Below are 27917 nucleotides of genomic sequence, written 5' to 3'. Positions count from 1 at the left end.
TCTCTATGAAACCATACGTGACTGCTATAAATTTTTCTTTGGACTGTAAATCTAAAAATCTGAACAGACCAGCTTCACAGAATTGTGCATAACTTGCTCATTTCTAAATGAAAATGAACCAAACTTGAACCAAATGAGAGTATATTCAATGATATTTTCAAAAATATATCATGCATAGCAAGGAAATACTTCATGAAAAAATAAGGAAAAGATTTCCACCATACTGCCCGAAATCAGGAAGCTTCAGATTTAAGGAATGTTGACATGGATGCAATAGTTTCAACTTCAGATATTTCTATTTCAAATGATAGTGATTTACTTACTTTGATTCATCCAAGTGATTTAATAAAAAATCAATCCAAAAATCCTTTGGATCCCTTCTCCTTCAACATTCATAAACAAATATGTTATTCGATTTATTTTTCTGCATGGAACCCCATATAACTTCAAAATCAAATACCAAATCACCTTTCCCTACCCAGATCTTTTTCTGGGCTCTGATACCAAAAATGATGCAGAGGGATTTTAGAACCTTTAGAAAATCAAATGCATGACTTAAGGCTTCACATGCATGAATGAAAATTTCAGCAAATGCATAGAAATTTAATGAAATGAGGGTCAACATATGAAGATGTTGCCCATTCAAATCTACATCACAACTGGGTTTTCCTATAACCTGATATGAGACAACAATACAGAAATAAAGAATTGCATGAAATTATAGAGGATCCTCCAATGGCTAACAAAGACCATTGGAGGATCTTTAGAAAACCCCCATGCAAAGATCACTCTCAAAACAACAGAGAGATTCGGCTGATAAGAAATCGACAATAAGAAAATATTAAACTATTAAGATTTGACTTTCAGATTTCTTCCAAATTGTTGATCTAAATACAAATAGAAAAAATGTATGTAGAATACTACACAATCACATCTATACAACACTAGAAACTTAAGAAAATTACAGGAAAACTCAAGAACTTCATTCTATTCACTTTCTCCCAAAAAATCTCTCTCTAAAAATCTCTCTTTAAAAATCTCTCTTCAAAAATCTCTCTTCCAATATGCACTCTTTCTCTTTTTGAAAAACCTTCTAATGTAACTCCCAAAAATCCATCATAGCTTTCTTGTGGTGGTTACATTTTGAATGCCTACACATGGTGCTTTAGGAATATTCATCATCTAATGTAACTCCCAAAAATCCATCATAGCTTTCTTGTGGCGATTACATTTTGAATGCCTACACATGGTGCTTTAGGAATATTCATCATTTTCTTCCTTTTGATTTTTCCCATAAACATTTTCAAAAATTAGAAACCTTTAACACACCCAAAATAATCTAAAATAAACTCATACTAAGAGATTTTAGATTATTTTGGGTGTGTTAAAGGTTTCTAATTTTTGAAAATGTTTATGGGAAAAATCAAAAGGAAGAAAATGATGAATATTCCTAAAGCACCATGTGTAGGCATTCAAAATGTAACCGCCACAAGAAAGCTCTGATACCTTTTTCCAATCTGATGAGGAGAGCGCAAAACAAAATTCAATCTGTATCTCTTCCTTAATTTCTTTCTTTAAACAACAAAATAAAGGCTCATGATCCATTATCATTCTGAAACAAATAATTTGAAACATGTAACAAAAACAACTGTCACTCAATGCTATATCATAACTCTACAACAACAAACTACAAGACATCCAACCATGAAAGCTACAGAGAGGACGACGCGATGGGAAATAAAAACACAAGATAAAAGAAACTGTTATAATAACACAACAATTATTACATTTTGCATGGCTATCTGGCGGCCGCCAGAGAGCCCAGAGCCCCCTTTATTTAAGCTTATCCCTTCCAACTATCGATCGACCCCTCTGATTGAATAATCTTGTCTATATAAAGACAATTGTAATAGTTACAAAACTGTACGTTTTTCGTTTCAGTTACATATTAATTATCCAACTATCGGTTACATTTATGATTATTTGGCGGTTCTTTAAGAACCATTGCATGCTTACATTTTTTGCATAACAATAGATAAATAATGATCAGAATTAAATATTTCATGGGTGTCGCTGCACCAGGAAAGGGCATCATTCAAATATCAGATATGAGAGTCATAGACTCACACTCACTACAAATGAATGGAATATTATGATGAAACCTAAAATAAATAGTAATTGGAAAAATGTCTATGAATTTTTGCAAGAATAGTGCTGTCAGAGATTGTGTACATGTTCAGAAATTCATAGTAGTCAAACTCTATGCCTCTTGGCTAAGCACCCTAGTCTGCAAAATAAATATATTGTCACAAATATCACACAGGACATAAAATAAGAAATCAAGCAATTATTAAACTACATGCTACATACAATACAATAGAATCAATGGTATTATGTATAATAGCCAAGCAATAGTATTTACAAATATAAAAGAAGCACACACACGGGCGCGCACACACACACACATATACATTTTTTGAACCTATCATAACTTATTACTAAAGATCAACATTAGGGAAGAAACATTTTGATGAGTCAAATCTCTCCGCAGGCTTTAATATGGAAATGGAAATGATAGCTCTTTGTTCACACAGAACGCAAAGGGATTCTCCCATTCTTTGCAACCTCACTCATATCAATCCTGCTACTTGCGAAAATCCTCATTCAATCCAGAGTTTCCACTCACTCCAGCGAGCCACCCAAGTTCAACCTTGATTCCAAATCGATGGACAGAATGCCAGTGGCCCCTAGACTTGCATACCTGATAACTGTTAGAATTCTTTAGAATAACTGAGAGGGGGGGTTGAATCAGTTATCCAAGGTCCAAATGCCCTATTAATACTTTTTCACTACTTTTAATGAATCCATACACTTTTTATCCATCCAAACTTTAAATCAACCATATTAGCAAGTTACAGTAAATCAACATGCAAGATCAACACATGACACAATGATTTACGTGGAAACCCAATTTGGGAAAAACCACCAGTAACATGCTACTTGATTCTCACTCTTCTGAAGTGATGCCCTGTTAAAAGCCTGCCCTGTTAAAGGATTACAACACACTGTTAAATGTGGCCTTGTTAGAGGATTTCACCAAACTGTTAGGAATGGGCCTGGTTAAAGGACTTTAGAACATTCACTTGGAATGTCACCCTGTTAAAGGATTTATCTCATGGCTATTAAACCAACCTAAGTCCATAGGATTTAAACTTTATTGTTACAATTGCTAGAAAGTAACGATAATGGTCTTTTGATCTGATATAACTTACAACATACTTTGCAGATTTCAAATCACATTTTTAGTTCAATCCTAATGCTTGGCTTCAATCACTTCAGCTCTGACTACTTGACTTCTTCTCAAGCTTCGTCTCCTTGAGTCTTCTAACTCATTGTACCAATGCATCCATATTAAGGGTCTTCTTACTAAAATAGAGTCACTATGCTCTCTTATCTCCTTAGCACCTCCTTCAGCATTTCATGCTTTCATGCTTGACTACCTCTCTCTCTTTTTCATTAACTTATGACTCCTTAAATAGAAATTTGATTTGCCTTTGCCGCTGATTTCTCCCTCTCCAATTTTAGGGTTTCAAATGGATTAGGTAGGATACAATGTATCTACCTCATATCTTGTTCTTATCTTCAAACTTCGTCAGTTGTATCCTCAAAACATTTTACATGGTGTTCTGTGCCACCAACTCATCATTCTTATCTTCCATTTTAATTCACAAACTTCTAGATAACAACTTTGTCGGCTTAGATTTGGCGAATCTTCGATTTTCAAAATAATGCAGCAACTCGGCATTATTGATTTACTGGTGCTCAGCATTTTTGTGTTACTCGGCACTATTGGTTTTACTGGTGCTCGGCATCTCTATGTTACTTGGCACCTATCTCTACTTGGCACTCCATATCACTCGACACTTGAACTTGCTCGACACTTGAAGTTTACTCGGCACTTGAACTTGCTCGGCACTTGAAGTTTACTCGGCACTTGAACTTGCTCAACACTTGAAGTTTACTCAGCACTTACTAAGAATTTTCTTGGCACATACTAGCTTGCTCGGATCCTTCTCTCTAATGAACTTAGTTGAGCTTTACAAATGTCTTAGCTAAAACCTTACATCTTTGATATGTTTCAGTGTGCCCATTCTCTATATCTTATAGTATGTCATCAAATACACTTTTTCATCAATGGCTTAGTTGATCCTTGTACTTCATTACAACATCATAACTTCAACCTTTCTCTAAGTGTTCTAGTTACATCTTATTGATTGCCTCCTCCTTAACAATCAACTAATTGATAGTATTTGGATCACTAAAGCAATTGTCATTCCTGCAAGTAGTAAGTTTGACATCAATGACAAAACAATGATTAAGAACATTCTTTATCAGTTCCATATATCATTCCAACAGCTTTTCTTATGATCATTTCAATCATTTCCAACAATCTCCCTCTTTGGCATTGATGGCAAACCAAACTGATCAATTGATCAACTTAGTTACCACCAAGATTGTATACGTTGTCTGCTATATTTTTTTGCTGCTGCATCTTTTACTACTGATCTCATATATCTCCCTCTTTCATATATATCTCCCTCTTTCTTATATATCGATCAGGTTTCTGCACATTTCTCCCTCTTTGACATAAATGCCAAAGATGTAGCATCTTTATCATGCTAAATATGAGCTTTGGCTTCTTGTTGTTTTCTCCCTCTATCACCATGCTTGTGACGGATTTGGAGTTTCTGCTCTTGCTGTCATCCTCTGCATCACTCTTCTGATATGTCAATGATTTTTTTCTGTTGATGCAGGGCAGCATCCTTGTTGGTTTAAACTGCTTGAGTTAGGGGTATTACCCCAACTTGCCTCTAAGATATTCATAAGCATCCTTGGGCAATGGTTTGGTGAAGATATCTGCAGTTTATTCCTTTGTGTGAATGTATTCCAACTTCACTTGTTTGTCTTCTACCAATTCTCTGACATAATGAGACTTGATTGAGATATGCTTGGTTTTTGCATGCATCACAACGATTTTTGGATATGTTTATAGCACTTGTATTATCACAGTATAATATCACAGGTTTTGTTACCTCTTCTTTCATTCCTTTCAATAGATGTGTGAGCCATACAATGTTTATGCAATTAACTGCAGCTGCTACATATTCTGACTCTGCAGTGGACTGGGATGTACATGTTTGTTTCTTGCTAGTCCAGGTAACTAGCCTTTTGCCTAGAAATAATGCACCTCCACTTGTGCTTTTTCTATCATCAATGTTGCCTCCCCAGTCTACATCTGTATATGCATTGAGCTCAAATTTTTTATTCTTTTTGTAGTATAGACCAAAGTTATCAGTTCCTTTAAGATATCTCATTATTCTGTTTACTACTATGAGATGATTTTCTTTGGGATTAGCAGAGAATCTAGCTACTATTCCAGCTACTAATGCTATGTCTGGTCTACTATGTACAACATATTGTAGTTTTCCAATCATGGATCTGTACATTGTTTGATTGACTTCAATTGATTCATCATTTTTGGACAGCTTATTTTCTGTTGCTATTGGTGTGCTGACTGGTTTGGATTCCTCCAATCCAAACATTTTAAGAATCTCTTTGATGTACTTTGATTGTGTCACAAATATACCATGTTTGAGTTGATGTACTTGCAATCCAACAAAGAATTTGATTTCTCCAAACATAGACATCTCAAATTCATGTTTCATTTTGTCAGCAAAGCCTTTGCAAGGCACTTCCTTTCCATCAAACACTATGTCATCCACAAAGATTTTAGATACAATAATGTCTTTATCTTCTTCTGTTTTGATGTACATGTTGCTGTTATCATTAGTTCTTTCAAATCCAATTTGCACTAGATACTTGTGAAGTCTCTCATACCATGCTCTAGGTGCTTGTTTCAAACCATAGAGTGCTTTATGTAGCTTACACACCATATCCCTGTTGTTTTCATCAACAAATCCTTCTGGTTGTTCAATGTAGACTTCTGCTTCTAGTATACTATTTAAGAAAGCAAATTTTACATCCATCTAATAGACTTTAAAATCTTTGTAGGCAGCATATGCAAGTAAAGTTCTTACTCCTTCCATTCTAGCAATAGGGGCAAATGTTTCCCCATAGCCTATTCCTTCTTCTTGAGCATAACCCTTGCATACTAGTCTAGCTTTGTTTCTGGTAATCTCACCATTCCCATCTAGCTTGTTTCTGAATACCCACTTGGTGCCAATCATATTCTTGTCAGTTGGTCTGGGAACCAAACTCCAGGTTTTATTTTTCTTTATTTGATCAATTTCTTCTTCCATAGCTTTACACCAGTTATCATCTTGTAATGCACCATATACTGTCTTGGGTTCAGATTTGCTGATCAGACATGATTCATGTCTTAGTCTGTTCCTTGTCATTGGTCTTGCATTTTTGTCACCAATTACCTGTTTAGCAAGGTGATGTCTTTTTACATATTTGGATAATCTTGGCTCTGTCCTTGTTTCCATGTTTGATCTTTCAGATTCAGGATCACTATGCACTTCGTTGTCAGGTTGTTCTTCATTATGTGTATTGTCTTCCAAATCAGATTGTGCATTTTCTTCATTCTGCAACTCGGCTTCTGAATGCAACTCGGCATTCACTGGTTGTGACTCGGCTAAAACTGATACTTGTTGTTGATTTTCAATTTGATTGACATCATCCTCATCAACAATCATTCCTTCATAAGAATACACAAAGGTTCTGTACTCTTCCACTTTCTTTGGTACTTCAGCTTGGACTTCTGTGTGCTCATCAAAATTTACATTTGCACTTTCCACAATTTTGTTAGTGTTAATATTCAAACACTTATATGCCTTACTTCTAGTGGAGTAACCAAGAAATATGCCTTCATCGCTTTTTGCATCAAATTTTCCATTTCTAGCATCTTTAAGGATAAAACATTTGCAACCAAATACTTTGAAATGTTTTACATTGGGTGAGTGACCATACCATAATTCAAAAGGTGTTGTATATGTACCTTTCTTGACTTGTACTCGGTTCAGTGTATGAATAGCCACACTTACAGCTTCTCTCCAGTATTTTAAAGCAACAGTCTTTTCCATCATTAGTGTTCTGGCACAGTCAATCGCAGGTCTATTTCTTCTTTCAACAATTCCATTCTGTGGGGAAGTTCTAGGAGCTGACGTTTGTCTTTTGATTCCTTTATCATTACAGAATATCTCGAATTCATTTGATGTGAATTCACCACCTTTGTCTGATCTTAGGCATTTCAAGCTTTTTCCTTTTTCCTTTTCAACTCTAGCCACATACCACTTAAACATTTGAAAAGCATTAGATTTTGGTTTTAAGAACATAACAGTCATCATCCTGGAATAGTCATCAACAAACAACATTATGTATTTATCTCCTCTATAGCTTTGTACTTCCATTGAACCACATAAGTCAGTATGAACTAATTCAAGTACTTCTTTAGATGTATAGTTTTTGTTCTTGAAACTTGACTTAGTCATTTTTCCTAGCTGACATTGTTTGCACATGATATTATCAGGCTTCTTCAATTTTGGTAAACCTCTAACTTTCTTCATTTTACTAATGTTGACCAGATTGTCAAAGTTGACATGACATAATCTTCTATGCCATAACCATTCATCATCAAATTTTTCAATAAAACAAGAAACATCATCCATATCAAGGTAAAACAGATTACTCTTTGTTTGATCTACTTTTCCTATCAGTTTACCATTAGTATCATAGATTTTTGCAGTTTTGTTTCCAAATTCCACTTTGCATCCTATATTGCCTAACTGTGAGACACTTAGTAAATTGTAGTTTAATCCTTCAACATAGTATGCATTATCACATGAAATTTGTTCTGTGAGCTTAATGGAACCTTTTCCTTTGATTTGACATGGAGCATCATTACCAAATCTAACACTATTTTCATCATACTGAGTAAAGTTAACAAACTTACTTTTATCTCCTGTCATGTGATGTGAGCATCCATTGTCTATGATCCACCTATCATTCTTGTTCATACATGTTACTAGTGCTGTGGGTTCTTTTTCATCAGATTGATCCTTCATGGCTACATAAACAACTTCATCATCATTTTCATCAGAATTTTCTTCAACAATGTAACACTTCTTAGCTTTTTCTTTGTAATCTCTTTTGTCATCATCTCTTCTAAATTTGTTTTTGTTGCCTTCCTTGTAATCCTTTTTCTATGTACACCTGGCAGCAATATGACCTACTTCATTGCAATTGAAACAAATAATAGGCATCTTACCTTTGAATTTTCCTTTACCTCTGTGAAATGTTCTAGCAAGCAATGCTTCCAATTGTTCCACATCTTCCTCATCAGTGCTGTTGTCACTGGATACATACTTCATTTTTCTTCCTTTCTTTGATTTCACCTGTTCAACATCTTTCAGTGATAACTTGGCCTTAAAGGCAGATTCAACATTCTCTGGTCTGTAGTTGTCAAAATTAGATAAGTCAAATGCAGTGAGTCTACCTATTATACCTTCAAAACTTAGATTGTTTCCTGGTATACATCTTAGCTCTTTTATTGCTGATACTCTAATAACATAGATAGGAAGCAAGGTTCTTAAGAACTTACTATTAATAGTATCTTCATCCAATTGACCACTCAAGCATCTTATTGCACTTACCACTTCCTTTATTCTTGCACCATACTGAGCAACGTTCTCATTTTCCTCCATTTTCATGTCATCAAACTTTCCTCTAAGACTTTCTCTTTTTGCTCTTTGTACATTCTGATCTCCTCCATAGATGTCTGATAGGGCTTTCCACATTTTGAATGCAGTATCACATCCTTTGATATCATCAAATTCAACATAGCTGAGTGCAGAGGCAATTTTTAGCATTGTTTGATTGTGTTCTTGCTTGTTTTTCATATCTTCTGCAGTAAGAGCACCTGTTGGATCTACATGTTCAGTGACAATTGAATTTTGGGCATAATCTCCTATGGATCCAAGATGTAGCTTCATCAAGCTTTGCCATGCAACAAAGTTGTCTTTATTGAGCTTGGGAACTTCTCTCTTAGGCATTTTGATCTTTTCTACTTATAGTTCCTTTAAACTGAGTCAGCAGTAAGGCTTTGATACCAATTGTTAGAATTCTTTAGAATAACTGAGAGGGGGGGGTGAATCAGTTATCCAAGGTCAAAATGCCCTATTAATACTTTTTCACTACTTTTAATGAATCCATACACTTTTCATCCATCCAAACTTTAAATCAACCATATTAGCAAGTTACAGTGAATCAACATGCAAAGATAAAACATGCAATATCAACACATGACACAATGATTTATGTGGAAACCCAATTTGGGAAAAACCACCAGTAACATGCTACTTGATTCTCACTCTTTTGAAGTGATGCCCTGTTAAAGGCTTACAACACACTGTTAAATGTGACCTTGTTAGAGGATTTCACCAAACTGTTAGGAATGGGTCTGGTTAAAGGACTTCAGAACATTCACTTGGAATGTCACCCTGTTAAAGGATTTATCTCATGGCTATTAAACCAACCTAAGTCCATAAGATTTAAAATTTATTGTTACAATTGCTAGAAAGTAACGATAATGGTCTTTTGATCTGATATAACTTGCAACATACTTTGCAGATTTTAGATCACACTTTCAGTTCAATCCTAATGCTTGGCTTCAATCACTTCAGCTTTGACTACTTGAGTTCTTCTCAAGCTTCGTCTCTTTGAGTCTTCTAACTCATTGTACCAATGCATCCATATCAGGGGTCTTCTTACTGAAACAGAGTCACTAAGCTCTCTTATCTCCTTAGCACCTCCTTCAACATTTCATGCTTTCATGCTTGACCGCCTCTCTCTCTTTTTCATTAACTTATGACTCCTTAAATAGAAATCTAATTTGCCTTTGCCGCTCATTTCTCCCTCTCCAATTTTAGGGTTTTGAATGGATTAGGTAGGATACAATGTATCTACCTCATATCTTGTTCTTATCTTCAAACTTCATCAGTTGTATCCTCAAAATGTTTTACATGGTGTTCTGTGCCACCAGCTCATCATTCTTATCTTCCATTTTAATTCACAAACTTCTAGATAACAACCTTGTCGGCTTAGATCTGGCGAATCTTTGATTTTCAAAATAATGTAGCAACTTGGCATTATTGATTTACTGGTGCTCGACATCTCTGTGTTACTTAACACTATTGGTTTTACTAGTGCTCGACATCTCTGTATTACTCGGAACCTATCTCTACTCGGCACTCGATATCACTTGGCACTTGAACTTGCTCGGCACTTGAAGTTTACTCGGCACTTGAAGTTTACTCGGCACTTGAAGTTTACTCGACACTTGAACTTGCTCGGCACTTGAAGTTTACTCGGCACTTGAACTTGCTCAGCACTTGAAGTTTACTCGGCACTTACTAGGAATTTGCTTGGCACATACTGGCTTGCTCGGCTCCTTCTCTCTAATGAACTTAGTTGAGCTTTACAAATGTCTTAGCTAAAACCTTACATCTTTGATATTTTTCAGTGTGCCCATTCTCTATATCTTATAGTATGTCATCAAATACACTTTTTCATCAATGGCTTAGTTGATCCTTGTACTTCATTACAACATCATAACTTCAACCTTTCTCTAGGTGTTCTAGTTACATCTTATTGATTGCCTCCTCCTTGACAATCAACTAATTGATAGTATTTGGATCACTAAAGCAATTGTCATTCCCGCAAGTAGTAAGTTTGACATCAATGACAAAACAATGATTGAGAACATTCTTTATCAGTTCCATTTATCATTCCAGCAACTTTTCTTATGATCATTTCAATCATTTCCAACAATAACAAGATCCAAGGGAAACGATGAGAGGATCAAAAGGCTTCTGCAAGTGATTTGCGATCCGAGGAGTCAGTATTCACTACATTTGGACAGAGAGGGTCCCCATGAATAGAGGTTGAATTTGGGATTCTATGTGCAATTTGTTCCTTTGCTTTCTCTGGTAGGGAATGCGAATGTGAATGGGACAAGTTTTAGGTTGCTCATTCTATAAAGCCATCATTGGATTATGATAGGTGACCATTGCATGTGTGAACAAGGATAATGGAATACTATCTCTGCTTCCTATTGGAAATTCGTAATCAAACCCAAGTGAATAGAAAAATACCTATTATTGGACAGTGAACCACATGTGTATTACAAAGAAATAAGTAGAACAAATCAAGTGATGTTTGAAAAGAGAGAGAACGTCAGCACTGATATTTAGGGACATCAAAATAAAATTAAAGAAATGGTCTTATATAGTGCCCTAGAAGATGTGTACATGCCAGAATTCATCCACGTGTGTTGTATGAGATAAAGACGTTACTTTAAGGAGAGTAACGATGGTCAAATAAAAATAATTTTACACCGAATGAGAAAGAGATATTTGGAAATGCGAGTATGAAGATGGAACTATTTGATGTGAAAGAGAATTTAGTCAAACATATTTCAATGCACTCCATGTGATGACATCATATCAACATCAGATAAGGAACTTTAGTGTGCAAAGTGAATATGAATATTACTCCATAATCACCACTTCAACCTTGAAGGTAATGAGAGAATGCTATTTAATAACTTGATATTATATATCAAATGGTATAAGCAAGACTATATGGAGGCAATTTATGATTTGATACATATGAGATAAGTATTTGCTTGAATACGAGAGGCAAATTATTACGAAATTCCACATCATCACCCTATCACACGAGGCATGAGGTAAGTTATATATTTGCTTTATATTGTTATTTTGGAAAAAAGTTATTAATATGAAATGTTGCAATGAAGTTTATATAACACAAGGAAATACACAAAAGGAAAGATTCTATTAAGACATATGCATCTTTGAGGTAAGTATATTTCCATTTTAAGATTATTTTATTTATATGAAAATGATGAAATACAAAAAATATATTTTATTTTTCATAATGCAATAAGAATCAAATTTCACTAAAGACTCTTAGGGAAGAATCATTGAAGATTTAGCAAGCTTGCAAAATTGTTATCCCTAGGGGTTGAGGGAAAGGATTAAACTAAAGGAAGACCTTAAGTGGATATGAAGATTACTTCATCACCACTTCAACTCATAAAGGTAATGAGGTAAGGTATGTATTTTGTGCATATATTGTTATGAAATAATTGATAGTGTCTTTCTTATTACTAACACATTTGATATTGTGAAGAATATTGAATAGTCTATCAATGATTCTAGTTACAAAGAAATGAAATCAGAATATATGAAAAAATGAAATATTAATGAAAAATATATATATATGAAGAATAAAAAATGAAAATTAAATAAATAGCAAAGTATTAAAAACCATGGAAATATATGAATTAAGGTATAGTGACCTATTGTAGTTTAGTGACTATTGGTTTTACACCTGACATTACAAAAGAGTAAATACATGTGCATAAAGAAGTGCATATTCCAAAAAGGAAAGAATTTAACCAATTATGAATAGAAGGGAAAAACATGTGATTAGATAGTAAATAGGGGTCTATTTCTTGTCCACATTATGATCTCTTAAGATAGGGAGTTGGTTGAGGGAGAGGCGGAGTAAATTCGAGCACTTGATGGATATCCTCCAGGGAACCGCTTGTAGCTTGTTTCATGCACCCTTTGCACTGTCAATCTACCATCTTAAGAGGATCGTAATAAGGAGAGATAAAGATTCATATTCATTTTCTCATCCACATTATGATCTCTTAAGATAGGGAGTTGGTGGAGGGAGAGGCGGAGTAAATTCGAGCACCTGACGGATATCCTCTAGGGAACCGCTTGTAGCTTGTTTCATGTGCCCTTTGCATCATCAATTTACCATCTCGAGATGATCGTAATAAGGAGAGAGAAAGATTCATGTGCCAAAAACTATGTTCATTAGATTAATCTTCTCATCCACATTACAATATCTTAAGATAGGGAGTTGGTGGAGGGAGAGGCGGAGTAAATTTGAGCACTGGACGGATATCCTCCAGGGAACCGCTTGTAGCTTGTTTCATGTGTCCTTTGCACCTTCAATCTACCATCTCGAGATGATCGTAATAAGGAGAGCGAAATATTTCTGTGTCAAATAATTATGTTCATTAGATTAATCTTCTCAACCACATTATGATATCTTAAGGTAGGGAGTGGGTGGAGGGAGAGGCGGAGTAAATTCGAGCACATGATGGATATCCTCCAGGGAACCACTTGTAGCTTGTTTCATGTGCCCTTTGCACCGTAAATCTACCATCTCAAGATGATCATAATAAGAAGGGAAGGAATCATCACAAGACTCATCTTTCTTTAGAGCTATTATATGCTAATAATTATTTGTGTTGCAAGTCCATGATCAAAAGGCGTATTAGGGAAGTATATTTTATACATCATTTCCTTTACTCTACTTCATTGTGAAAATCAACAAAGGATGTATGATGTGTCTGCATCGTGTATGGTTTGTGCCTTCATGCATCATGTGTCTGCATTGTGTATACTTTGTGTCTTCATGCATTAATGTGTCTTCTTCGTGTATGCTTTGTGTTTGCAAGCACTTAGATATTTACTTCATGCATTATGACATTAACTAAATGCATACTTTATGTGTTCTTTCATTCTAGTGTATAACTTGTATATTGAATTCACAATAAAGGTTTAGTGTAAACAATCATTGCTTGAGGACAAGCAATTTGAGGAAGGGCGGACTGTCATGTTCCCATATTTATAAGATTTAATGATAAATTAATAATAATTATATAATTTGTCATTAAGTTAACATATTAATATGTCCTTGTCTCCAAGAGAAAGGATATCTATCACATCATTTGTAGATTATTATTCATCGACCTCCATTCTAATATTAAATGAGTTGATATTCAAAATCAAACAAGTCGACATTTCATTGATTAGAATGATTCTTCAATATTACGTAATTATATCAAATGTATTAATATCATGCCTTTGTATATATGTACCTTAATACATATATATTACCCTATTCTTATATCATACTTTAAGAGGGAATCCTATAATTGGATAAAATATAATAATAGTTCATACGCTATTATCGATTGTTCACAAAAGAAATAATATTGATAAATACTTATGATCTATTTGTTTTACTTAATCATTTGTATTATTCATAGTAATAATATAAATTATTATTATTCATAATAATAAGATTAAGATATAAGAATAAATAAATGTTACAATTACATTATAAACAATGAAATAATAACATATCTAGATATTATCACATTTGAATATATATAATATTAATTGATTAATAAAATAATCAATATAATATTATATAAATTAATGATACAAGAGTTAATATAAATGATAATACAATCAAATATGTTATAATAACATATAATATAAGTAAATATATATGATAACCATCATATTTAACATATATATATATACATATATATACATATATATATATATATATATATATATATATATATACATATATATATATACATATACATATATATATATATCTATATATATATATACATATATATATATATACATATACATATGTATATATATATATATATACATATATATATGTATATATATATATACATATACATATATGTATATATATATATATAGATATATATATATATATATGTATATATATATATAGATATATATATATATGTATATATATATATATATATGTATATATGTATATAGATATACATATATGTATATGTATATATATATATACATATATATATGTATATATATATATATATACATATATGTATATGTATATATATATACATATATATATGTATATATATATACATATATATATGTATATATATATATATATATATATATATATATATTTTTTTTTTAACATAACTATGAATTAGTTAACACCTAAGGATGTGACTGTTGCCCAATACCGACCAACATGTATAAAGAAATCCAATCAAATGTTATATGTGTAGGGGAATAAGGAAGAGATGGAATTGATTACATGTCTGACAAATTACTAAAGCAATAACAATGAAGATGCATGGACCAAATATGGAGGACAAAGAACATAATAGAAACTAAAGGGATGGAATATATATTCAATTTCTCCCGTTTGTAGACTTATGGGGTGGACTGAGAAAGCATGGTTGCTGACACAACCTTCTAGTTACAAGTGTAGGAATTGCAATAACATATATAAGACACAACATAATTGTTGAGCACATATTTATCTCTTTATCAGTGATGGCTTGAAGCATTGTAGATTGCATACATAATAAAGTTATATCAGAGAAAATATGGCAAAAGATATAAGTAAAGAAAAGAAAAGTCACAAAAATGAATGACCCTAAAAAGGGGTCATTACACTGTCGGCCCTAGATATTAAGTTTGAGCATCTAGAACCTTCCCGACTGGCATAAAATTGCCTATTTAAGAAAGGCTCGAACATTGTCTAGGGGAGCTCTGGGTGATAGTTCGTAGCTTGTCTTGCAAATTATTGTACTGAAGGTGCCCATGTTGGTTAGCATATTGTACTTATGAATTATGTAATTTCGCATTTGCGGTGCAATTAAGAATTCCATATTCTATTCTCACATTTTCTATTGTATTAGGCTATGGTTAGCCGAGCTGTGGAGGGAGCTCTCCATCCTTTCCACTCTTTTTTCCATCTCGGTTACCCTTCGCATACAAATTGCTAATTTTGTTGGTCCCATCCTCCCCTTCCTTGCTTTCCTGCCCTTGCATCTCGTTCTTAATCTCTTCTATTTCATGGAAAATCCACTTAATAAACCAAAAATTATCCACCATACTATTGTGGGCATTGTTTAGGAGGTTCATCCCCACCTCCCTTGCATTATCACTTAGAATCACCAAAGCTAGGTTGATGAGTTCCTCCAAATGAATCCTACCATCACTTCCCTCCAAGACCTTCGATTGGATATGTTCTCTCACCAGACCCATTTTCATTGTACTAGTAACAAGGTTCATTCAAGTTGTTCTCCTCCCCTTAGCACCAGGAGTACAAGTGTTTTTTTCCTAACCATAATCCTCTTTACTCTCCTCCTGAGCATTGGGCTAGGTTTCCTTTCCTTTACCATGCACCTCCTTAGGTTCCTTATCTCCTCCCCTCCTCCTTTTGGTTGGGTTGTCACCCTTCCTGCTTACATGTACCTTACTGGTACCCACCTCTTTCACATCATCCTCATCATTTGTTTCCATCCCCTCTTCCTCTTCATTGTAATCCTCCGCAGAATTAACCTCAAGCTTAATATTCCTGCCCTCTGGGCCCTTCCAAGTCTTTTTGTTCTTTTTTCTACCCAAGTCCTTCATAATCTTGGCCACCTCCTCTTTGTCATCCAAATGTAGCCCTTCACTATCCTTAGTATGCAAAGGAAGGTAAGAGCTTCCCTTATCCTTTGGGGACTCTGCTTTATGGATAATAGCTCTTCCATGGGTTTGAGCCTTGAAGTGCTCATAAATAAGTAACAACATACCCTCATGGAAGGTCTGGTTAGCATACACTTTCTTATTAAATCCCATGACATTCTTATTTGCAAAGAAGAAAAGGTAGTAGGGGATGGAGATTTTTGTCCCATACCTAAAGTGGTTTGGGATGACAAAATGGTGGGTGTGGATTTTGTCATACCTAGTGTCAAGCGTAATGTAAGAGATAATTGCCCTTAAAACAAACCTCCAAAGTTTCTTTATTGAAGCAAGTTCATAGTACACACCAATCTTCACTAATTCTTTCATCTCCTTGGCATCCTTAGCAGAATCTTTAACAACATCGAGGGAAACTTTCTTGTCCCTGAAGAATTTAATGCCTTAAGTAGGAGAATCAATGACCTTTGTAATAACCCCTTCATTGACCTAAAATTCAATACCATCAATCTTCACCTTCCCATCTTTCCATGACTTAACCATAAGATCAGTGATCTTAGGATTCCAGCCATGAAGTTTCTCTATAAAACTCATGATGTCGCCTTCCCTCAACTTCTCCCAGACCTTCGATCTCCTCTTCTACTTCTCTATTTCTTGCTCTAGCTCTGTATGATGCCCTTCACCCACCATGTTGTTGTAGAACTTCAAACAACTACTTTGTGTCCTCTAAATACGAAGATCCAAAAACTAGTTTTTATCAACAAAATAATTATTTCCTTTTTCCTTGGGAAAGCAATTGTAAAAATAATTACCAATCACCCATAAAATGTGCCACAAAGCTCCCCAATTATGATAACTCTTTTTTGGCCCATGCCAAGCTTTCATCATATAAATGTAGGATTGTCTACATTAACTTTTATTATTACACTTTATGCTTCTTGTCCTCCTCTAGATTCTCTCAATTGCTATTAAACTTTTTGTGTTCATTGGAATCCCCTCCCCACTTGACCACTTGATTGATGTGTCCTTTCTAATCACCTCATTGGCCATCCAATGAGCAACCACATTAGTCTCTCAGTATACATGTGACACATAGACCCTCTCAAAGGTGAGTAATATTTGTTTAGTTTCTTCCATCATATTCTTGATACTCTAGGACGAGGGATGTTCACCCACTAATACATTTGGCATCGATTTGCGATGGCTAAGTGTTGCAATTATGATTGCAACGTGTCACCACTACAACAGTAATAGACGTCATTATTTTTTAGTCGCAAATTACGACGTTTATCCTCTTCCGTCACAATTTTGATGCCCATCCGTCGCAATGAAACCACTTTATAATGGCACGAATCCCATCACAATGCATGTGATGTACGTCACAATTTTGACGTTCGCCCAAAGCATTGCGACGGGGTCGTGACGACATCTAGTGACGGGGTCGCTGCGGCGGTGGTCATCCCAATACTTGCCCTGGATATCGCAATTTGCGATGGGGTCGCGGCGACATCTGGCGACGGGGTCGCTATGGCGGCAGTCGTCCCAATACATGCCTTGGACGTCGCAATTGCGACGTCCATAGAAAATTGCGACGTCCATACAAGGGTCTTCACAATGGTCGAGCAGACATCGTAATTGTGACGTCCACGACAAGCACTATGACGAGGCTGTTGTGGCGGTGACGCCAACTGCCGTCGTCGCCATAACGACCCCGCCGCAAGAATATTCAGCTTGCTGCTTCAGCCACAAACATTAGTAATGTTACACCCATTCTGAACCACGCCATCTGTAATTTTTGATGTCTTAATTTGCTGCACAGAAACACAACCATTTATTTTGTTTGACAGACCCTTTCCACAAGATTGTTGTGAATACTTAGAAGCGACTAAACATGTAAAACTTTTTGCAGCTGGATACTCTTTTCCAGAAGGCATTTTTGTAGAGCATTTATGCTTAAGAAAAATGTCAGCCTTCTTAAGCTGTAACTTCATGCATTTCTTCCTTTCATTGGATCGTTTCTTCCTCAAAATATGCATTGCTCTTAGAAGAAAATGCCCCATGAAAGACAATGCTTGTAAAAAATGAGGACATGGAAGATGCTTCATAAGCTTCAATTTGTTTCTACTAACGAGGTAGTGGTTGTCCTCATGGTGTTTTTGGTACTTTTGGCTGGAAATACATTTAGTTTCTTGACTATATTTCTGCACCCTATGTGGATGCATAATTTTTACACATGACCCATTCATTTCCCTTCCCTTACAGAGCAAAGTACCATTTTTGCCTCCCTGCCAAAAGGAACATATAAAGATTCATTAGGACTAAAAGCAATTTTCTCAAAAACAAACATATACACTGCAACATTAATACAAAAAACAAGCACTTGAAATAAGGAACCATCTTCCAGGGTTAGGAGCTTAGCAGTCTCACTCTCATTATCTATAGAATTGTGGACCACACTACCATTCTCTAGATGCTCACCAGCTACAAGTTTACCATTTGAATCATTTTTTGGAAGTTTAGTAGCATGATGTCGAGTAATAATACCTGTCAAACCATTTGTAGAATGTTTGACATTCTCATGATCTGTTACCATTAATTTTGAATAAGCTTCAGAATTTCTACCAATATAGTTCTCATTATCATTGCTCACATCACAGTTTCGAGAATGTCTAACAACCATAATATTAAAATTACCCACAGAATCAGTTCCCTTTATTTCAGATTCTTGCTTCTTAACATTATTACTAGACCCATTCGATGTGCATCCATTACTTATGGTATGACTTGACTAGAAGACATTATTTGTTTGAATACCATTAGTTCCTGGAGGCACCATCTGTAATGTAACATCATGATCTGCTGATGATCTGGATTTATTGCATGACTGGCCAGAACTTGTGTTCTTTTCTAGACTTTCTTAAATGAAAGTGACATTTGACAAATTTTCTACCTGTTGGGGTATCTTGTTTACACCTGCAACACTAAAAGAGATTGTTGTTGTTTGGAAAGAATGCATGTTTTCTGTCACCTGGGGGGCATATGAATCTTGTAAGTGGTTTTCCTTTGGATGTCCAATGTTCAATGACACCCTCTTCTTTAGTTTAGAGCCATTATACTAAGATTCAGACCCACCTGCTGTTTGAATGCTATTTTTCTTATCTCGTCTATAGAATAGCATGTAAGCTTTCTGGGAAAGCACACTTTTCTCACTGACTGAATAGACCTAGAGTACAAAATGTCATAAGAATAACTTCAATCAGTCTAAGAAACTTTAGTATAATTAGTGTTACCATATAAAAGAAAAGGTTCTACATAAAATTGTAGTTCTTTTGTGTATTCTGTTATACTCAAATTATAATGAGCTTGCTCCACAAAATTAAACATGTCTTCACAACTGTAGAAAATGTATACCCGATTATCATCTAAAGCATGTCAGATGCCTGTGGATGAACGAATAAAGCAAAAATAATGACCAGAATGTGTGCTCCAGCCATCATGAACAAGAACACCATAAAGAGTGTACTTAAAATTTCCCTCCTGTGATTGATCAATAGACAGAGAAACTAGAATATCATTCAAATGTGCAAAATTTATTAAAAAACCAGTAGATATTACAAAAACTATATTATTAGATTCCACTAAAAATGTGATCCACTGGCAAATAATATTGTAAGGGCTACTTACATGTGAACTGCTAACAAATGGTTTGAGATCCAACGTACAACCAAAGTCTACTTTTTTGTCAATTTTTCCTCCAGATCCAACTACACTGAAGCGCTTGAGATGAATTGCAAGAACATGTGGTGCTTTATCAATTTTGAGTTGTTCTAGAGCCTTCACTTTTACTTTGCATTGTTCACATTGATCTCTTTTCACACCCCCATCTAACTACTCCACTGTCGTGTAATGGGATAATGCTTTCAACAAGGAATCTGCTCGAATGATCTCTAGGCTCAAATCTAAGAAAGGATAAAATTTATTTGAGCAATAAGGACATTGTGTGCACTTCACCTACAAGCCAGGTTGAAGCTATTGTTAATGAATAAAATACTTTTCTAAGACTATAACCTAGAGTTCCCAGCATAAAAATAATTTTGAAAGGTTTAAGTGACTCAAAAAATCCCATTTATGAAATGAACAGTAAATCTTGGAGGTGTCTATAATCTCCTCTCTATTCCCTCACTAATATTAAAAAAGATGATGTTTAGATATGAATAACTTCTTCTGATATCTTCTTACATTCACTCATCCTTGTTAACAAAGTACGAATTTTTTTGAAAATATAAACACCTAAAAATCACAACCTAACTTATGAGTCGGCCACCAAATATTTTATGTACTAGACTCTTCTCATAAGCAACAGGTGACTCAATTAAACAATATAGATAAATATACTCATATTGGTGAAAGAAAGTTTTATGTTTTTTCTGTGTTTTTTTGAATATATGATTTTTTCCTTTGTTCAAAATATGAAATATATAGCAATGCATGGGAGTTGAAAGTGCAAATATATTGTCCCTCATATGATCTTTCTATCTCTTGAGACAATTCTTTTCGATGTGCTTGAGCATACATAGAACAAACCTGCATCCTTTATAAGTTTAGGCCAATCTTGTGAAGCAACAACCTGAAAGTTCAAGAATCACGAGAAAAATTAAACATGGAAAAAAATCCAATACTATCATCATTATAATCTACTGGAAATAGAAAATTTTTCATGTCCAAACCTATCAATAAATGCCTAAATGCAACACCTTTTCCTATAGAATAATTCATCTACTCTAATTTTAAAAACTTATAGAAATTATATTTCAGAAGTTTGTTAGGAAAAACACGTAGATAGATATGACATTATTCTCATGCTCAAATTACACACCCACTAATAGCATAACATATATTAATTCAATGAAACTAATTTTAAGAAGGTTTCAGTAATCTAGATGCCTATTTCACATGTGAGCAGTGGTACTCTGCAACAATCATGAGATAATGTAGTTTAGATTTTGGTGAGAATGATGAAATTTGATAAATAAACTTATATTGTTAGTGAATGTACATGTAAGTTCATAAGGATCATTGTGATGAAACTAAGTTACAATCATGATTCCAGGAACAACCTGTCAAATAATAAACAAGTCAGAATATGAATTTTATTAAATTTTAAAAGTTTAGAGATTAGAGATTAGATCTGTGAAATTTAGTTTTACATGTTTAGGGATTTTAAAAAGAAATCGATCAACCAACATGTAGGTGCCATGATGAGATGACACACACCTGTCCATATGCAAGAATTGTGGCATTATAACATTGGAATAAATCATCAACAAGTGGAGAAACACATTCTCCAAAAATCATTGACGATGGAGAACTAGTGCTGCCATACATGTGATCAAATGTAAATGAATGCGTACCAATTTGCACCTGCAAAATTATAATTAGAAATTGGTAGAAGTTAGAAATATACTCTACGACTCCATTGAATGTAAAATCTAGACCTCAGAATCTATATGATTAAAATACAAGGCATTAATGGATTTCAATAAATTGAAGCAAGTACTGAGAAAATATGCATCATGCACTATTTAAAAAATAAATGGCATGATAGTATTTTTATGTGCACATATTAATATACAAAAGAAACTAGCAATTTGAAAGCTATGTTTGATATAGAAGTGTAATTAAACAACAAGAGAGTTGGAATTGTAAAGATTATTGTTACTGTATTTCTAACACTGTAGTTTTATAATGAAAAAAAGTTTTGTCGAGTTGCTCAACACACACACACAGAATATTAATTTGTGCAAATTCAATTACTAAGAGTCCAGTTTAAAAGTGTGCAAAGTTGTTGTCTAAAAGACTTTGACATAATTCATGAGCTCAAAGGTGCTAATCAATCTGTGTTGTACCCTGCACAAGGAGTTTACTTCAACCCATACAATGATTTGATCAATTGACATAACTGATGGTCTAGGAATCTCCTTGAACTTTCTTTATAATCTATTGTACTCTTGAGATACATTGACCTGCTTTTGATAATTTGTGGACACTAACATATTTACTTCTTTCTTTCTTGAGATTCAAATCCTTTGAGTACTAACATATTTGCTTCCTCTTGGAGATTCCAACTCAAAAAATGCATCTTCACATCCATTTGGTGAATGCACCATCCAAATTTAGTAAATGTTAAAGGATCAAGCATTTCTGAGGTTATATAACTTCAATTATTTGAACTAAGTGAAGATATTATTTTAATAGAGGCAATCTTGTGCATCTATCTTGACCAATGCACTAATCTTCATAGTGCCTCTAGGCCAGGATGCCTGCTTCAACTTCAAAGTAAAAAATCATTGATGATAGTGTTCCTTTCATTTCATGAGTTCTAGATGCCTCAAGAAACAAGGGAACCCTCTGCTGATCGAACATAAATGTGAAGGAGAAAACTCTGCTTACTTGAACACCACTTTGACAAGCCATAAGAATAATGATTGCAGCTGCACAACAGAAAATTGCAACCATATCTAACAAAATGCTTTTCCATTTCTCAGCCAATGACTTCAATATTTGACTGAACAAAACCATTCCTGCTTCCTTCTTGATAAAACTAGAATATATGGTCTTCATTCAATCAAACATTATTTCTCACTGTCAACTCCCTAGATAATCTCATCAATTTTTGATCTCTGAACTAGTAACTTTCTCAAAGATCAATTAAAAAAGAACATATTGATAGGTTATTCAGAGGATGATATTGATATGGCTTTTTCAATACTTCAAAAAAATTATACAATGTAATTTAATATCAATATGTTATAGTTTTTTGGTTGTAATATACATTCACAATCTTTTCTTTTTTTAAAAACTGCACAAAACATACCCAAGCTCCAAAAATCCCCATACCAAATGAAAACACCATAACTCCACAATTTTAATAATTCACACTTTTCATTGCATCCTATCTATATGGGCATGGTGCCTTTTTCACAAAAATGAAACAATACATGATCACCGTTACTTGAGCACAACTGACTGATGTTCTCTCTTTGGTTACAATAGTGCAAGTATCTCAAACATTAAATATCTCAAAAATATCCAAAAAATTCTATTGAATCTAAAGATACACAAATAGGTGAGTAAACATCATCTTTGACAAGCCTCCCACTTGTAACAAGTATCCTCATTCAGTAAAAAGCATTTTAAAGACAAACAGTTCACATCTAACAGTTAGTATAACCTACTTCGCGTTGTGACTGTTGTATATCTCCATGCAATGCACGAGCTTTACCAGGAAATGATTCAGCAAGCTCAGATGCATCATTCTTTATCTCTGTAAAAATAATACTACATCCCCCACTGCAAAAGTAAAAAAGAATTTACCTTCCGATTAAGAATGGAGTTGCTCATGAGAGATGCTTGACAATACAATAATCAAAATTTACAACAACCATTTCCAAATACACAGATCATATATTTCTCGTCTAACCTGTTGTAGCAGCGAATGACATCTGGTATAACCGTTGCTCTTTCTTTATAAAAGTAGGGAAGAACAATGTGCCTCACACTTGCATTTTCCTTCATCTTATCATCACCAACAAGATCTGCAATTTTTCTATCAGGTTTAAAGAATTTTGATGCAATCTGTTGAAGAGGTAAAAATAAGGTATCAAGTATTAGCATGTAATAAGAAAATTTGGAAACCAACTCTAAAAGTACAAGTGTCAGCATGTACTGTAGTTGCTACAAATAAATAGCGTACATGCTTTCAAAAAAATTAAAAGGCCACATTGAGCACTGTCAGAAACCCCACCTGTTGTACCCAGTTTGGCATTGTTGCACTAAAAAGAAGTGTCTGAACCTTACTCACATCCTCTACTTTTCCTAAAACAGCAGGAAGAAATGAGACTATTAAGAGATACAGTGGACATACATTAAAGTTTTGAAGTATAGCAACCTATTAAATGATGTGGGTAGAAAAGACCCACACCTACATGGCACCTAGCACACTTACATGGTGCAAGACATTTAATGCATAGTGGGCATTCATTTCGCCCCTCTTCCTCAGTGGACTTACACAATGGGCACATACTTCAGTTATATCGTTAAAAAAAAAAAGCATAGCGAAATTGCAATAAGCGATGTAGTTTCAATCAATATTGTGGAAGTGAAGAACAATTTAAATGTAAGTCCCTTTATGACACCAACATATCACATCAACCATTGAACTTATCACAAGTCAAGACATGATTGGTAAAGAACCTTGGAATCATGTATGATCTTTCACAATCTAATTATACAGGGGGTTTTGCTCAAGAAAGGATAAGATACCTTCATATTTTATTTTGTTGTTGGTGCGATCATAAAACACACATCAACATTATACTTTAAAAATTAAAATAACATTAAAACATTAAATACCAATACTTCCATAAAATTATAGAATTCAAATCTAAATTCCAAAAATTTGATTAAATAATAAATGTTAAATATAAACAAAAGCTATTTAAGATTTTAACAAGACTTTATGCTAAAGCTTATAAATGATGGCTCTTTCTATGAAGAGTTTGGTCACATATTGGCTTTACAAATCTCGTGTTGGCCCTGTAAGTGCTCCATAAGCAGCTTTTTTGACTCAAAATAACATCAAAAAAATGCCTCAGCAAACTATATGACTACATACAAGCGAATGTAATGAGAAATTTGTTCTTATGAACCACTACTTGTGAAACATGGGTCAAGAGTTGAATCTTGTTAGCAATATCACAATATAAGGTGAATTTTTCCAAACAAATTTTGAGAATATTTTTGATGTTCAATATGGTTCAACGAAGTTTAAACATGGGTCATGAGATATGAACTTTAGTTAACCACTAACCACTGCTCATTGAAATATGGATCACTGTAAGTTGAATCCAGATAAACAAGCACAAACTGATACAGTACAGAGCACCAAATATTTGAGTAATCTATTCAAATCACAAGATTGTAAGAATTTGGATATCTTAATTAAATGTAGAGATAGCATAATTTGACACACTACAAAAAAAAAAAAACACTTGAAACTGAATTCAATTTGAGAATAAGAACAAGTAAACATGAGAAGGTAACCATTAAAAGTGAGGTGCTAAAGATAAATCATGGAAATTGGCACTTCTTATTGAAAACTCAGCAAACATGTAATTTATGTCATTCAAAAAAGAAGTCATATAGTCTATTAGTTACAATTTCAATACAAAATTACAAATCATACCAAGGATGTTTTCCACATCCTCCACAAAGCCCATGTTAAGCATTTCATCAGCCTCATCAAGGACACAAAATTTCAATGATTTCAGGTTTAGACTGCCTCTCTCAATATGATCCTGTGTAAAGAAATCAAAACATTTTTTTTTACCAATGAACGGTTACATATCAATAAAGTAGTTAATAAAAGCTACTCACTTACCTTGATACGACCTGGTGTTCCAACAACAACATCTACACCTCTGCATAGTGCATTCTCCTGTGGACCATACGGAGCACCTCCATACACACAGCATGTATTACTTGCAATCATCAATAGATCCTGTCAAATTTGCATCTATGTAAAAGATGCTCATGTCCTTCCACTTGAAAGGGGCCTTAGCAAGACACAGTGTTATAGGTCTAAACATAGGACAAAATAGAGAAATATTTAGTATCTTATTGAGCTTCACTTTTTTTTGAGAATAGTTTAATAATCTCTACTAAACAGGGCCAACCATGTGAAGGTGGAAGCTCATTTGGCCCCATCCCCCTCCCCTTAACATCACTCTACATTCCCCGTTAACATCTAACATTTCATTCATTCTTTCAACCATTAATAAAATGTAACATTCAATCAATATCACATGATAACATTCATTAACACATTAGATTCATTAACATGAAACATTCATCAATATTCTGCATTAAAACATAATTCATGAAAATTAATTAGCACATAATTAAATTCATTAAGACATAAAATTCAGTCATTATCAATTAAGGTATGTAGATGACAATCATTTCTTTTTTTTCTTTCTATTTCTTTTTTCTATGTAACCTCTAAGAGGAGCATCAGTGTCATCATCAATTCTCCCCTCATCAGTTGTTCTGTTCTCTATTCTTGATGATCTCAAATTCCTATGATGTTGCAAAGGGGGGTCCTCTGCAATAACAAATAAAAGAGTTAAAATTAAAAATAATTTATTATAATTGTTACAAGTATTTAATTATTTTGAATAACATAACTGTGGTGCTCTTTACCTAATTTGACCACATCATTTTGTTTGGACTCAATGTCTACATGGTCATGAACATCGACCCCTCGATCCTCTATAGTTGGTATACAAAATGTTATGTTAAATCCAAACACTAATTGCAATTACATATAAAAAATTTAATAGCAAATGTATACCTCGACCACTGGGATGCACATCATGTGAACCTTCAACATCCACAGATTGTGTAGAAGGATTGTCAGGCTGCATTCCAACATCCTACGCATTGTTATAATTTCTTGCTTAAAACAGATATACTCACTTTATATTGGAACTTAACATCAAATAGACTAATTGGCAAAGTATTCAATTTGAAATAAATTTCATTTAGCTTATTTACCTGTGGCTCAGATGCATCATTATTAGAACCTTCCACACTAATGATTTCAGCTCGTAGCCATTCAGCTATGACTCTATAGCCTTGTTGGAAGCCAATTCTCTTATCCTCTTCTATGAGACATCTCTTGAACTCTGAGCCCTACATTTTTGCATGGTATGGTGAATTTTACTTGCATTGTTTCATCAACCATTGGAGGGTAGTTAAAATATCAAAAGGAAATGGTAAATAGTTAGCAGGGTTTCCAACCCTTGTTACACCTTATTTTGGTCATGTTGGAGTTGTTCTAAACTATCTTTGGTCTTTGGGAGTCCTAGAGGATCCAATTTCACTCTTGGTTGGGTGTGTAGAATAAAGGTCAAGTGCTGCAATATGCCTTGTCATTGGTAACAGCAAGTTTTCCTTAGACCTGATTTGTTTTCGGTTGTGTTGATGTTTGTTTTGGTTTCCATTTATGTTAGAGGGTTGGAGTTGTCCAAAACACTTCGTGTCAAGGTTGGGTGTATGAGGCCTTGAATGGTACAAGGGAGAAAAAACTAGTATGGAGCCTTATGTGATGAGTTGGGTCCATGAATTAAAGGAGAAGACGTGGTAACAACAGATTAGTTTGTTGTTTGAAGGTGAATCAAGCCTTGAATGTTCTTGTAGAGAACAGAGGATTGGGTTGATAACTTGAATTGCTTAGTTGCTCCAAGGTGCTAGGAGTTTGTTGGTGCTTGGTGCAGGAGCACCTAGGCTAACCTCTACTAGTTAGTCAATTTTGGATTGTACTTGACTCTAGCCAAGTCAAGAAGTTAGTGTAATTTGGTTGAAGAACTTAGAAGGTCTTGTTTTATGTTGGCTAGGTGAATTAGTCACTAAGACTAAGGTCACACAAATAGCCTTTGTTAGTTGTTA

Source organism: Cupressus sempervirens, chromosome 6, assembly GCF_028749045.1.
Source record: "Cupressus sempervirens isolate cs-2001-9-10 chromosome 6, ASM2874904v1, whole genome shotgun sequence".
Taxonomy (NCBI): Eukaryota; Viridiplantae; Streptophyta; class Pinopsida; order Cupressales; family Cupressaceae; genus Cupressus; species Cupressus sempervirens.
Note: the sequence above shows the minus strand (reverse complement) of the source record.